Source organism: Callospermophilus lateralis, chromosome 5 (genome assembly GCF_048772815.1).
Source record: "Callospermophilus lateralis isolate mCalLat2 chromosome 5, mCalLat2.hap1, whole genome shotgun sequence".
Classification (NCBI taxonomy): Eukaryota; Metazoa; Chordata; class Mammalia; order Rodentia; family Sciuridae; genus Callospermophilus; species Callospermophilus lateralis.
Window position 1 is genome coordinate 54835310 of NC_135309.1, and position 14862 is coordinate 54850171.

Sequence of the window (14862 nt, forward strand, 5' to 3'; positions counted from 1 at the left end):
AATTGAGAATACTACCAGCAGAGTAGAACACTTAGAAGATAGAACATCAGACAACGAAGACAAAGTATTTCAACTGGAGAAGAACATAGACAGCTCAGCAAAGCTGTTAAGAAACCATGAGCAGAACATTCAAGAAATATGGGATAACATAAAGAGACCAAACTTAAGAGTCATTGGGATACAGGAAGGTACTGAGGTCCAAACCAAAGGAATGAGCAATCTATTCAACAAAATAATACGAAAAAACTTCCCAGACTTGAAGAATGAGACAGAATCCCAAATCCTAGAAGCCTACAGGACGCCAAATGTGCAAAATCATAAGAGATCCACACCTAGACACATTATAATGAAGATGCCCAACATACAGAATAAGGAGAGAATTTTAAAAGCTACAAGAGAAAGGAAGCAGATTACATTTAGGGGTAAACCAATCAGGATAACAGCTGATCTTTCAACACAGACTCTGAAAGCTAGAAGATCCTGGAATAACATATTTCAAACACTGAAAGAAAATGGGTTCCAACCAAGAATTGTGTATCCCGCGAAATTAAGCTTCAGGATGGAAGATGAAATTAAAACCTTCCATGATGAACAAAAGTTAAAAGAATTTGCAGCTAGAAAACCATCTCTTCAAAACATCCTCGGCAAAATATTACAGGAAGAGGAAATGGAAAATATCAATGAAAACCAACAGCGGGAGGTAGTACAGTAAAGGTGGGGGGAATAATCAAAGAGGAAAACAAACCATGTTTAGTAACATAAATAAACAAATATGGCTGGAAGAACAACCCATATCTCAATAATAACCCTAAATGTTAATGGCTTAAACTCACCAATTAAGAGACACAGGCTAGTAGAATGGATCACAAAACAAGACCCAACAATATGCTGCCTTCAGGAGATGCATTTGATAGGAAAAGACATACATAGACTGAAGGTGAAAGGTTGGGAAAAATCATATCACTCATATGGACTTCGGAAACAAGCAGGAGTGTCCATACTCATATCAAATAAAATAGATTTCAAGCCAAAGTTAATCAAAAGGGATGAAGAGGGACACTACATACTTCTTAAGGGAACCATACACCAACAAGACATAACAATCATAAATATATATGCCCCAAACAATGGTGCAGCTATGTTCATCAAACAAACTCTTCTCAAGTTCAAGAGTCTAATAGACCACCATACAATAATCATGGGAGACTTCAACACACCTCTCTCACCACTGGACAGATCTTCCAAACAAAAGTTGAATAAGGAAACTATAGAGCTCAATAACACAATTAATAACCTAGACTTAATTGACATATATAGAATATACCACCCAACATCAAGCAGTTACACTTTTTTCTCAGCAGCACATGGATCCTTCTCAAAAATAGATCATATATTATGTCACAGGGCAACTCTTAGACAATATAAAGGAGTAGAGATAATACCATGCATCTTATCTGACCATAATGGAATGAAATTGAAAATTAACGATAAAAGAAGTAAGGAAAAATCATGCATCACTTGGAGAATGAACAATAGGTTACTGAATGATCAATGGGTTATAGAAGACATCAAGGAGGAAATTAAAAAATTCTTAGAGATAAATGAAAACACAGACACAACATATCGGAATCTATGGGACACATTGAAAGCAGTTCTAAGGGGAAAATTTATTGCTTGGAGTTCATTCCTTAGAAAAAGAAAAAACCAACAAATAAATGATCTAATACTTCAACTCAAAATCCTAGAAAAAGAAGAGCAAAACAACAGCAAAAGAAGTAGAAGACAAGAAATAATTAAAATCAGAGCTGAAATTAATGAAATCGAAATGAAAGAAACAATTGAAAAAATTGACAAAACTAAAAGTTGGTTCTTTGAAAAAATAAATAAAATCGACAGACCCTTAGCCACGCTAACGAAGAGAAGAAGAGAGAGAACTCAAATTACCAGCATACGGGATGAAAAAGGCAATATCACAACAGACACTTCAGAAATACAGAAGATTATCAGAAACTATTTTGAATCCTTATACTCCAATAAAATAGAAGATAGTGAAGGCATCGATAAATTTCTTAAGTCATATGATTTGCCCAGATTGAGTCAGGAGGATATTGACAACCTAAACAGACCAATATCAATTGAGGAAATAGAAGATACCATCAAAAGACTACCAACTAAGAAAAGCCCAGGACCGGATGGGTATACAGCAGAGTTTTACAAAACCTTTAAAGAGGAACTAATACCAATACTTTTCAAGCTATTTCAGGAAATAGAAAAAGAGGGAGAACTACCAAATTCATTCTATGAGGCCAACATCACCCTGATTCCTAAACCAGACAAAGACACTTCAAAGAAAGAAAACTACAGACCAATATCTCTAATGAACCTAGATGCAAAAATCCTCAATAAACTTCTGGCGAACCGGATACAAAAACATATCAAAAAAATTGTGCACAATGATCAGGTAGGATTTATCCCTGGGATGCAAGGCTGGTTCAATATACGGAAATCAATAAATGTTATTCACCACATCAATAGGCTTAAAAATAAGAACCATATGATCATCTCGATAGATGCGGAAAAAGCATTCGACAAAGTACAGCATCCCTTTATGTTCAAAACTCTAGAAAAAATAGGGATAACAGGAACATACCTCAATATTGTAAAAGCAATCTATGCCAAGCCTCAGGCTAGCATCATTCTGAATGGAGAAAAACTGAAGGCATTCCCTCTAAAATCTGGAACAAGACAGGGATGCCCTCTCTCACCACTTCTGTTCAACATAGTTCTCGAATCACTGGCCAGAGCAATTAGACAGACGAAAGAAATTAAAGGCATAAAAATAGGAAAAGAAGAACTCAAATTATCACTATTTGCAGATGACATGATTCTATACCTAGCAGACCCAAAAGGGTCTACAAAGAAACTATTAGAGCTAATAAATGAATTCAGCAAAGTGGCAGGCTATAAAATCAACACGCATAAATCAAAGGCATTCCTGTATATCAGCAACAAATCCTCTGAAATGGAAATGAGGACAACCACCCCATTCACAATATCCTCAAAAAAAAATAAAATACTTGGGAATCAACCTAACAAAAGAGGTGAAAGACTTATACAATGAAAACTACAGAACCCTAAAGAGAGAAATAGAAGAAGATCTTAGAAGATGGAAAAATATACCCTGTTCATGGATAGGTAGAAGTAACATCATCAAAATGGCGATATTACCAAAAGTTCTCTATAGGTTTAATGCAATGCCAATCAAAATCCCAACGGCATTTCCTGTAGAAATAGAGAAAGCAATCATGAAATTCATATGGAAAAATAAAAGACCCAGAATAGCAAAAACAATGCTAAGCAGGAAGTGTGAATCAGGCAGTATAGCTATACCAGACTTCAAACTATACTACAGAGCAATAGTAACAAAAACAGCATGGTACTGGTACCAAAACAGGCGGGTGGACCAATGGTACAGAATAGAGGACACAGAAACCAACCCACAAAACTACAACTATCTTATATTCGATAAAGGGGCTAAAAGCATGCAATGGAAGAAGGATAGCATCTTCAACAAATGGTGTTTGGAAAACTGGAAATCCATTTGCAACAAAATGAAACTGAATCCCTTTCTCTCACCATGCACAAAAGTTAACTCAAAGTGGATCAAGGAACTTGATATCAAATCAGAGACATGGCGTCTGATAGAAGAAAAAGTTGGCTATGATCTACATACTGTGGGGTCGGGCTCCAAATTCCTCAATAGGACACCCATAGCACAACAGTTAATAACTAGAATCAACAAATGGGACTTACTCAAACTAAAAAGTTTTTTCTCAGCAAAAGAAACAATAAGAGAGGTAAATAGGGAGCCTACGTCCTGGGAACAAATCTTTACTCCTCACACTTCAGACAGAGCCCTAATATCCAGAATATACAAAGAACTAAAAAAATTAGACAATGAGATAACGAATAACCCAATCAACAAATGGGCCAAGGACCTGAACAGAAATTTCTCAGAGGAGGACATACAATCAATCAACAAGTATATGAAAAAATGCTCACCATCTCTAGCAGTCAGAGAAATACAAATCAAAACCACCCTAAGATACCATCTCACTCCAGTAAGATTGGCAGCCATTAGGAAGTCAAACAGCAACAAGTGCTGGCAAGGATGTGGGGAAAAGGGTACTCTTGTACATTGCTGGTGGGACTGCAAATTGGTGCAGCCAATTTGGAAAGCAGTATGGAGATTTCTTGGAAAGCTCGGAATGGAACCACCATTTGATCCAGCTATTCCCCTACTCGGTCTATTCCCTAAAGACCTAAAAAGAGCACACTATAGGGACACTGCTACATCCATGTTCATAGCAGCACAATTCACAATAGCAAGACTGTGGAACCAACCTAGATGCCCTTCAATAGACGAATGGATAAAAAAAATGTGGCATTTATACACAATGGAGTATTACTCTGCATTAAGAAATGACAAAATCATAGAATTTGGAGGGAAATGGATGGCATTAGAGCAGATTATGCTAAGTGAAGCCAGCCAATCCCTTAAAAACAAATGCCAAATGTCTTCTTTGATATAAGGAGAGTAGCTAAGAACAGAGTAGGGACGAAGAGCATGAGAAGAAGATTAACATTAAACAGGGATGAGAGGTAGGAGGGAAAGGGAGAGAGAAGGGAAATTGCATGTAAATGGAAGGAGACCCTCAGGGGTATACAAAATTACATACAAGAGGAAGTGAGGGGAAAGGAGGAAAAATATAAGGGGGAGAAATGAATTACAGTAGAGGGGGTAGAGAGAGAAGAGGGGAGGGGAGGGGGGAGGGGGGATAGTAGAGGATAGGAAAGGCAGCAGAATACAACAGACACCAGAATGGCAATATGTAAATCAATTGTTGTGCAAATGATGTGATTCTGCAATCTGTATATGGGGTAAAAATGGGAGCGCATATCCCACTTGAATCAAAGTGTGAAATATGATATATCAAGAACTATGTAATGTTTTGAACAACCTACAGTAAAAATTAATAAAAAAAAAATAAAAAAAAAATAAAGTATCATTTTTCATACAAAAAAAAAAGAATGTCTGTGTGCTAATGCCCTTTTCAGTGCTTTATTCACTCAAATTACTCAATGCAATTTCACTCTATAGGTTCTTAATTAAGAAAAACGACAATCCTTAATGTTGGGCACTGCAACAGACAAAATCAATTCAAAGCAAACAGTTCTAAGTTAATTCTAAGCACTGCAAACACACCTAATCATGACAGACTCATTACAGACATTCCCTCTGCATGCTAAACTCAAGTGCCAGATCTAAAGTCTCGAGTCTTAGGCCTTAAGTCCAGCAGATGCACACTCACTCAGACCGCAGTGATCAGGTCAGGAACTGATGGAGGCTTCTCCTGGGGCAGAGCTGAGGGCCGGCTGAGGAGAGGGTTGTAAGGAGAAGTCCCTGTTCTCTTCACGGTCAAGATGTGGCTGTAGAATTTGAGAGAGGTGAGGATGATGCAGAGGATCAGACAGATAATGAGAAGAGTTTGGATGTTTGTTCGGGTCCTCATCAGGCTCTCTGGCATGTCCAGTGTCAGCTGGCTGAATATCTATTCATTTGCTCCATCATTTATGCTAAATCTGGGGGCTTCTACTCGCCCTTTCAATCCCTATCAGCCATTACTGGATTTCTCAGTGATCTTTCATTCTAGGGTCAGGACATTTGGTCTGGTGGTTTCCACCCTGATCCCTCACCTCTGACCTTACTAGGGCGAAGGCAAATGACAGTGACTTTACTTTGAGTTTTATCAGGGTTGTGGAAAGTGACTTATTTTATCAGGCTACGCTTGATGGCTCCTAAGGCTTGCCTGGTGGGGACTGCAGTTTTATTTTAAAATGGAGTTATTTAGGCTAAGGTCCTTCTCAGGTTAAGTCCAAAAGCGAAATGAAATAGACACTGAACCTAGTGAAAAACAACATTAAAAATTTTATAGAATATAGCCAAAGCAGTACTTGGAAATTGATATCATTAAAAACACATTAGAAATAAGGAGTACTCACAATTTAATAATCATTTTTACCATGTGGGAAATCTTAAGTGTTGAGGAAGGGTGGTTGAGGAGCAAATAAATTAAAATAAAGCAAAGAAAAAATTAATAAAGATCATAGCAGAGATTAGTTATATTGAAAATACAGACAATGAAAGAAATCAGTGAGAGAAAGAGCTGCTTATTTGAAATGATTAATAAGATTCACAAATTTGTAATAATATTGAAGAAGGGGAGAATAGATAACTTTTCAATATCAAGTATCAAATGGATTATAAATTATGACAGACCCTGAAGACATAGTTTAATAAGGAAATGGTGTTTCCCCCTTCCAAAGGGTTCATCTACTGGCAGCTTGGTCCTCAATGTGGTGATGTTGGCCAGTAGAATATTTAAAAGGTGGACCAAGTGAAAAGTTATTGGGTCACTTGGCATCAGGAATTTGCAAGACCATACCCACTAAAGATATGTACTTTGTTGATAAGCCTAGGAAATCAGATAATTGTATGGATTGATGACGAAACATTACATGAAAAAATTCAACACCTAGGGTCAAAAACTCTTAGAAAAATGAGGATAGAGCATTCTATGTTTTAAATTGTATCTCTCAAGAGCATTTATGTAGGTTCTAATCCTGAACCTTGGAATAAGAATTTTTTTCAGAAATGGCAATATTATGATATAATTACCTCAAATAGGGTCATAACGGAACAGGGCAAGCTGTTGTTTCAGCATGGCTTGCATCCTTATAAGGAGAGGAGGGCAGGCAGCTGGTTCAGAGTGAGTTGTCACCTTATAAGGAGAGCAAGGGGGGCTGCTGACTCAGTAGCAGTTTTGCCCTTATAAGGAAGGGAGGGTGGGCTGCTCATTCAGTGGGCCTTGTGTGGGTACAAGGAGAGCAGGACAAGCTCCTGATTCACTGTGTCTTGTTTGCATTAGTGATTACCTTCTCTCCTATATAACTACTTTTTATGTGAAATATTTGAATTTCCAACCCTTTCCTTTTAAGTATGTCCTACAGGTATTTCTGTGCAATGCCCTGAGCATTCCTTTTAACGTGAGATGGAAAAACAACTCTGGTATGAAATTATAGTAACATAGCTTCAGTACCAGAAAATGCTGTTTTAATACATATGTACCCATCCCTTCAGTTATTGGTGTCACAATGTAACATACATGCATCTTATATAGGTTATGGGGAAATAATGATGAACTTATCCTCCCTCTTACTCCCACAGTTATTAATATTGTGCTCTATGGTATCTTAGGGAACAGAAAATTTTGTTATAGTATCACCCTGGGAGTTAAGTGCTACTATCTTTTTGACACCATTATTGAAAGTTGGAAGAAGAAGGAATTGAATACCTTGAGTGCACATATGTTGTGGTCTTTCCAAACCAAAAGTTATTACAGATATTTATACTGAAAGTGAAAAGTACATTGAAGTTCTGAACAAATATTAATTTCTAAACTAGTAAATATCCGTCTCCAAAACCCACTAAAGCAAAAAAAAAAAAAAGACTGGAATACTTCTTTATTCCTATTCTGAAGTGGAAGAAGTTCTAGAAGTGCAAAAGGGAGATGACCACTGTGGGTTATGGCCAGGCAAGACTGGGTGATTACTTGCTCTCAATGTCACAAGGAGCCATTGTAAGCAAGCATCTAAGAGTAGGTATATAAGAGAGTGGCTACGGGTGAGTTTTTGTTCACAAGTACAGGAATCTCTTGGTGGAGACCTGTCACACTCCTAGATAATTAACGTGCTTGGTGGTTGGTGATTGGTGATTGGTGGTTGGCAGTCAGCGGTGGTGGTGGTGGTGGTCTTTGGATATTGGTTCTTTGATTGAGATTTTGTTTTGCCTTGTTTTTGCTTTTTTGATTTTGATTTGTTATTTTAGTCTGTTGTGTTTTTTCTAGCATCATTAGTTGGTGTTCCTAATTAGGATATATAGCCAGAGCAGTGAGAATAGTGTGGCAAGAACCCAGCTCTTAAAAGAAGACAAGTCTTGAGGGACCAGAATGAGGTCCTGGGAGGCATTGGGCATGGTAGGTTTGGCCAGATCAAACTAGCCCACCATTGCCTCATTGGGGCACAGGTGGCAGTGGAAGTCTTGCCAAAGATAGGGCAGACCCTCCCGGTCATCTCCAAACTGGATGTGTTTAGGAGCCTGGGGCATCCCAATGTGATTGTTACTTCAGGTCCTTGAAACCCACAGAAATATCTACATGGTGATGGAGCACGCAGGTGGGGGCCAGATATCAGACCACGTCCTGCATGATGGTAGGCAGGGGGAAGAGGCCTGCAGACTTTACATCAGGTAGTGTGTACTGTGGCCTAATGCCAAGACAAGGGCATCATGCACTGAGACCTGAGGCCAGAGAACATAATTCTGGATGCCAGAGGCCAGGTCAAACTCAAAGACTTTGGCTTCAGCACTAGCGTCATGTCTGGGCAGAAACTGCAGGAGTTCTGGGGCACTATCTCACTCTTTGCTCTCAAAATTATCCTGAGGCAACTGTATGAGGGTCCCCCAGTGGACATCTAGAGCCTGGGTGTCATTCTGTATTTTATGTTGGCAGGGTTACACCCATTTATGGGGCCCACCTCTAAGGAGATGGTGAGACAGAGTGACTTAAAATGTACTGTGACCCTCCCATGTTTCTCTGGCAGCACAAAGGCATGTCCACCAAATGCCAACCCTGAACCCCAGGAAGCGTCCTACAGCCAAGCAGATCTTTTAGCACCCATGGATGATGCAGGGTGAGCAATATCTACCCTACAATTATAGTGAGGCACTCCCCCAAACACCCAGAACCCAAAGTACTGGCTATCATGTTTGATATGGGTTATGATCTATACAAGACCTGGTGTCCCTGGCCAAGAGAAAGTTCCATGCAGTCGTGGCTACCTACTTCATCCTTGAGCAACATAAAAGCCAGTTGGCAGGCCACATGTTCCAGGGGAAACATGTGCCTCTGAGGGTTAAGCCTTGACCACATCCCATAGATCTTTTCCATTCTCCTGGCTTCCCAAAGTGGAGCCCCAGTGAGCCTTCTCTTTGCACCTTCCCCTTGCCCTATGAGCCTCCTCTAACTGAGGAGACCAAACAGAAAGAGCAGAAGGGCATCAGAAGAGTCAGCCAGCCTCCCATTCATTTCCACTTCTCACCTTCAAGGACCCCACACCTGATTTAGCCTTCCAGCCTGATCCTGGGAAACTTCATGCCAGCAGAAAGCTCTGGAAACTAGTGGGTAAGTAGGAGGATTTCTACCTGTGTCAGACAACTGTGCTGATGCATACCAGGTGTCAACAGTAAGGTGGCTCCAATGTAAGAGGGCAGAAATGTGCCAGATTCCTAAACAGTCTGGCTCCAATGAAGGGGACAGCTGACACAGACAAACCAGTACACAGCCAGAGGACCCTATGCTCTGTGGATCCTGACACCTTGCTTGGATATTGGTCATGTGGACTCTGAACAGCCCCAGTAGTAAGATGTTCCAACCACCACAGGTTCCTCTGCATGGCTTCCAGCTGAGAGCACTTCTGCATCCACCTGGACATCAGGAGTCTCCTCTGCCCCCACCTGCAGAGGACATCAGAGATTCTTCTCTATGGGACCCTTCCCCTGCCCTGCTCCTCTGTGCTTTCTCCCATTCTTCTGAGATGTTTCTTAATAAATTTATTTCCAAAAATTGTAAAATTATTGTTCAAAAACAGATCCTTATGAGTTATAAAATCATGAATAGATTTTTATAAATTAGACTTAATTAGAATATAATATTTCTAGTCTTGGAAAGAGATGATTAGAAGTCAAACCACAGAGAAGTACAATATATATATCATGTGTCTCTTAAAGGACATATAGCCAGAGTATGTAAAGAACTTCCAGAATTTAATGAAAATTCAATAAAACTGGGAAAACTTTTGAATGAAGATGGCATACAGGTGGGACAGATATATATCAAAATATGTTCAATCTTAATGATTTTTAAGAAAATAAAATTAAAATCACAATGGAATACCAGTATATACTTAGAAAACAAAAAGAAAATTTCTGACAATTTCAAGTTTCTAGAAATTTCAATTTCTAGAACTCTCTTTACATATGGCTAGTGGAGATGTATAATGAAGCAACAAATTTGGAATCAGTTTGGCAGTTTCTAATAAAGCTAGAAAACCAATATAATCCAGTATTTCTTTTCCAGTTATCCCACAGGAAATAGAAATTCATGACCCTCTACATCAATGTTTATAGCTGTTTTATTTGTAGTCACCTTGAACTGGAACAATTCATATGTCCCTTAGCAGTCAAATGGATAAGCAAAGCATGGTATATCTAAACTGCAAAATGCTTCTCAGCAATAAGACGAAACAAACCTGTGATATACACAAAAACATGAATGAAAATTAAATACTTTATACTAAAGGAAAGGAAACAGTTTCAAAATGTTTCATAGTACATGATTCCATTCATACAGCAATGATGAAAAGAGTCAGAAAACTGCTGGAAATAGAGAGACAGGGGTGGATATGGAGAATCATGGGGGAATAGTTTCTTTGCAGTGCTGGCACATTGAACCCAGGAGCTTATGCATGCTAGGCAGGCTCTCTACCACTACTAAGCTACAGCCCCAGCTCAACAAGTGAACTGTTTTACTTAGGGAACTGTATCTTGGTTGTGATATCAAGAATGTGACTATGTATGTTTGTCACAAGTAGCAGAACTGATAGCAAGGTGCCGACGTGCACACGAAGTGTAATCCCAGAAACTTGGGAGGCTGAGGCAGAAGGAATACTAAATCAAAGCCAGTCTCAGCAGCTTAGTGAAGCCCTCTCTCACAGTGAAAAACAAAAAGGTGTGTGATGTAGGTCAGCGGTAAAGCAACTCTTGGTTCAATTATCAGTACAAAAAAAAAAATTGCAGAACTATAGATTCAAAAGGATTAATTTTGTAGTGTATAACTTAAACGTTAATACAACCAATTAAAAACTGTAGAGAGCCAAGAATAAGACAATTTTGAAGATAATGAAAAAATGAGAAGTATTTGTTTACTAGATATCAAGGAATATTTAAACAATTAGTATGGTTAAAATAATCTATATTGGTTCACAGAAAAATAGACTGTGGATAAAAAATAAAGACCTTAGAAACATATCTATGTTTATAGGAATGATAAATGATAGAAGGAAGTTGGTCTGATCTTTCTTTCCAATAAGAGGATATGAGATCATTGGTTCACCATGTTATTTTTTAAAGTAAAATTTATTTCTGCCTAACAATATATACAGAAATCAACTCCCTCACCAAACATTGTCTAGAATGTGGAAGAATGGGAAATCTCATACACTTCTGGTGTGGGTATAAATTAATACAAGCATTTGGGGGAAGGGATTAGATTATTTACCAAAATTCAAAATGTGCATATCCCATGATCCAATCAATTCAACTCCTTGCTCTCTTTAGAGTTGCTATGCCTCATTTTAACACCAGGTTAATTTTAAATTCATTCTTCTCCTTTCTTCTCTCTCTCAATATTAGTAGCACTCACTCTTTTTGAGGGGGCCCAGCTCCTCTGTAATATCTTTAACCAAATTCCTTGCATGCTTCATGCTAAAGGAAAGAAACCAGATTCAAAGGGTTTCATGGTACATGATTCCATTCATATGGCATTGATGAAAAGAGTCAGAAAACAGACCATTGTTTGCCAGGGTCTGGAGGTACAGAGACAGGAGTGCCAAAAATGTCAGGGTACCTGTAGCCTGAGACAGCATATTCCTGCTTGGAGGTGTGAACTAGCTAGGAAAATTTAAAAGTCTGAAAATAATCAAGAAGGAACAAAAAACAAGAGGCAGAAAATGGTTTTCAAAGTGGGGGGCCTGATGGTTTTAAAGCCCTGGCAAGGACTGGAGCTGAACAAGGAAAAAGGCTCACAATTTTTAAGGGGAAATACATCAAAAGGTTTGTATGACAGCTTCTTGAGGAAAACAGGATAAAGATGGGGAAAACGAGTTGTTAGGGGCTAGGTTGTTTATTCTCACCTGCAGGGCTGTGTTTGAACCTAGCACTGTGAACTAAGGTAGAGTGTCAGCTTTAATTTCAGCAATCTGCAACTAGTGGATTCATACCAGGAGTTCTCAGAAAAGCACCGCCCTTGCCTTGTGATGATTCAAACAAGCCCATAATTCATACTTGGCCTCCAACAGTGCTGGTGAGGGTACAAATTGGTACAAGCATTTGGGGAAACCATAACATTGTTTAAATTGAAAATGTGCATATCCCATGATCCAACCAATTCCACTCCCTGGCAGTCACACATGCAACAGAAATGTGTGCCAACATGTACCAAGACACCTAGGAGCGCTTGTCATTGTAGCCCTAACTAGAAATGACCTAAAATATTCATTAATATTGGAATGGATAGGACTGTGGTTTGGCTCAGTGGTAGAGCTCTTGCCTGGTGCATGTGAGACACTGGTTCCATCCTCAGCACCACATCAAAATAAATAAGTAAAATAAAGGTATTATGTCCATTTATAACTAAATTTTTTTAAATAATGCAATGCATAAGTAAAACATAGTATTTTCTACAACAGTGTAACATAAAACAATGGTATGAGTAAAATATAAAATGGGTGCTTTGGTTACATGGTTACCTGTCTCATTCTCTGGTTTATCTTTTCCCTTTTTATGGTGTCTGAAGAAAATTCCATTAATGGCCCAAATTTTTCACTCTTTTCAGCACTCAATCTATTGGCCATGTGACTTGGCAGTTCCCCTTAGAATAAAAGGTAGAATCAATTTCTCTGCCTCTTGAATCTGAGCTTGGCTGTGTGATTTTTCTTTGGCCAATAGAATAAGATGGAAATGAAACTTGCCAGTTCTGCCTATAGGCCTCAAGAGGCATTGCAATTTTTTCCTTTCGTTCTCCCCACATTCACCCTTTGGCTTCTTATGTTTCTAACATCACTTGGGAAAGACATGCCCAGGTGCCCAGTATGGCTAAGGTGCCCCAACCACCCAGAGCAGAGTCTCGAATTGCCTCATGGATGCATGAGTGAGCCCTACTAATCCCACCACATCAGCTGAAGAGCTAAATATCAGACATGTGAGAAATACATGTCATTGGTATTTGCCACTAGGATTTTGTGGGGTTGTATATTTGCTATGCAACAAAAGCTGTGAACTGGGGCAAGGACGATATCCAGGGAAGGCTGGATTGTGCCAAGCAGAGACCAAGAAGAAGAAGAAGGGCTTCTGGAAAGAAACAACAAAAGCAACCAGTAATCTCACGAGGGGGCCAGCAGCAGTCATGTGGCCCCTTGGGGGTAGTGGAACATGCCATCCCTTCCCACCGTGTTTCCTCCTCCTCCTCCTCCTCCTCCTCCTCCTCCTCCTCCTCCTCCTCCTCCTCCTCCTCTTCCTCTTCCTCCTCCTCCTTTTCTTCTTTTTTGTAACATTAGAGCTCACTGTAAGATATTCATCCATAAAGAGGGATACAGACCCCCAAAGGAAGTTCTCCCCAACCCTTCTCCCAAGCACAGCTCATTCTCAGCCACAAATACAAGTTATGTGTACACCCTTCCTGACAATTGCCTGTGTCTACTAGCGCATCCATTTCTCCTTCCATCCTTTATGGTTTTAAAAAAATAATATCATAAGCTATTTATTATATTGGGATTTGAGTTTTATCACTTAACAACACATCTTAGAAATCTTTCCAAATCAGTACCCAGAGATCTAATTTGTTTTTTTAACTTGCTGCATTTGTATCCCATAGAAAGGTACCGTGATTTACCTCATGGTTCCTTTAAGCAATGAGCACTTTATTTCCTTCTGACTTTTCTCTAATTGTAAACCTTGCTGCAGATGAACATTAGGGAACATGGGCAATCAGTGGAGCAGAATCCATTCCTTGAATAGAGATGGTGGGGTCAAAGGGTAGATGCTGAAAAACATGGAGATATTATTCAATTGTGCTCTGAAAAAGCCCATGTGGACATGCACTCCCAAAAGGTGTGTGGAGAACCTAGCATCACTATGTTCTTGTTGACATTGAATATTTCTGTAGAATCTTTTCCCAGGTCTGTGGGTATAGCCCAGTGTTAGATCACTTGCCCTTCATGCATACATGAGACCCTGGGATCACCTCAGTGCACCAAATGCAGCAACAAATTTCCTATTCTGCTAGAAACAGATATTAAGTTCCCTGATGTTTTAAATGTGAGTTTCCTTGATATGTAGTAAAATGAAGATTTTTTTTCATGTTTATTGTCTATTGGTATTCCTTTTACTAATATCCTTTGTCCACTTATTTTTTTCTTTGTTGATTTGTCAGGGCAAATATGCACTTCATCTGTTAACCTTATTGTCGTGAATGTGAAACTGTTTCGCACATCGACGTCAGCCTGCCACTTCTCTTCTAATGTTCTTCTGGTGTCTTTATTCCCACAGAAGGTTCTACTTTGTGTGTAGTCCAATCTGTGGTCTTTTCATTTCTGGCTTCTGGGTTCCATGGAGCTGTTTATTGTTTACATTGCACTTTCATTTCCCTTTTCTAATATAGGCCTGGGCCATAGGGATTAGAAGAAGTGCACAGAATCTCCATCATTGAGATAAGGAAAGGAATGTCACGGAATGCCAGTGATTTATCTGGAGTCACACTGCTACTTAGGGGAAGACTTAGAGCCAGAAGCACGTTGTCAGGGCCTCAGGCCCAGGTAGGGGGTTTCCAGTCCCTACCACTCAGGTGATCTGGTCAATAACATGCCCTGTACCCCTCAGGTATCCTGACATCCCCTGCATGCCTCCTG

At 39.3% G+C, this 14862-nt stretch overlaps 1 pseudogene; it reads right to left on the bottom strand.

Annotated features, from left to right (window-relative positions):
• Positions 1 to 14862, bottom strand: part of LOC143400386 (platelet-derived growth factor receptor beta-like) — a 37586-nt pseudogene that overhangs the window by 17203 nt on the left and 5521 nt on the right.